Source organism: Charadrius vociferus, unplaced genomic scaffold (genome assembly GCF_000708025.1).
Source record: "Charadrius vociferus isolate BGI_N301 unplaced genomic scaffold, ASM70802v2 scaffold370, whole genome shotgun sequence".
Classification (NCBI taxonomy): domain Eukaryota; kingdom Metazoa; phylum Chordata; class Aves; order Charadriiformes; family Charadriidae; genus Charadrius; species Charadrius vociferus.
Genome location: NW_009646744.1, coordinates 1217119 through 1218266, shown reverse-complemented (window position 1 = coordinate 1218266; position 1148 = coordinate 1217119).

Genomic DNA, 1148 nt, shown 5'->3' with positions numbered 1-1148 from the left:
TTCATACGGATTTGAAGGAAAGTTCCCCCCAAATGAAACCTAAATGGAGCAATCCTACAATCGGATATATGACTACTTCCTCTTCCTTCACCGAGCACAAAGAGATTGATGTGGAATTTCTGCAGCTTGTATTCTAGATTTCCTACCCAGGAAGGTGAATTACCAGATCGCACCACACCTCAGACTTGTAAACCATTTCCTGACTCTCATCTGTCTCTGCGAGAGAGGGACGCATCACACTTACACTACCGGCAGCGTCATGGTGAACCACCGCTCACCCACAGCCCCGAGGACTCATGCCGGTGCTGGAAATACTCGAGCACACACGCTCGCCGACCGGGCTGGCACTGCCACAGCCAGCCAGCCGCGGCAGCTCCGACGATGCCGTGCCACCTTTTTGCACGCCAGTGGCTGACGCCGTACTGGCTCTGATTCAACAGCGCGTAACGAGCAGAATGAGCGGACATCAAAGCCAGCGTCAGAAAATGTGGTTTCTGAGCCCGAAGCACCGAGGCAGATTGCTGCGGGGACCCGCAGATTTGCCTTAAAAGCGGGGCTCAGCAGTACAGCCTCACGCTCCCCGCAGCTCCGCTACCCCCAGGTCCATTCACCGCTTAATATGTCAGAAAAACAGGGATTGTTTGCAGGATGATCCGCTGCAACTCAACGGGGTCGGGAGAGTTGTCTTCCAACAGGAAACATGTCTGCTCTGGGGGTGAGGGCTGGAGCTGCGGCCAGCCGGAGTTTTCCACCGCCATAGCTGCCCTGCCAGCACTGCCGGGGCACTGAGCCGCGGCAGCAGGCCGGAAATGTTATCTTAAAACCCTCTGAAATTATTATTTTACAATGGTTGTGTGTTTTTAACAAAAGTGCTAATGGCTCCTCAGCAAGGGGGGGAAATCACTGGGTGACACTGGGGATCCCCAGGACAGGGCAGGCGGGAGAAGAGAGGGGCTGGGGGATGAGGAGAGAGGCCAGGGGGATGAGAAGGGCCATGGGGATGAGGAGAAGGGCCATGGGGATGAGGTGAGGGGATGAGGAGAGGAGCCGGGAAGATGAGGAGAGGGTCCATATGGATGAGGAGAGGGGCTGGGGGATGAGGAGAGGGGCCGGGGGATGAGGAGAGGGGCCATGGGGATGAGCAGAAG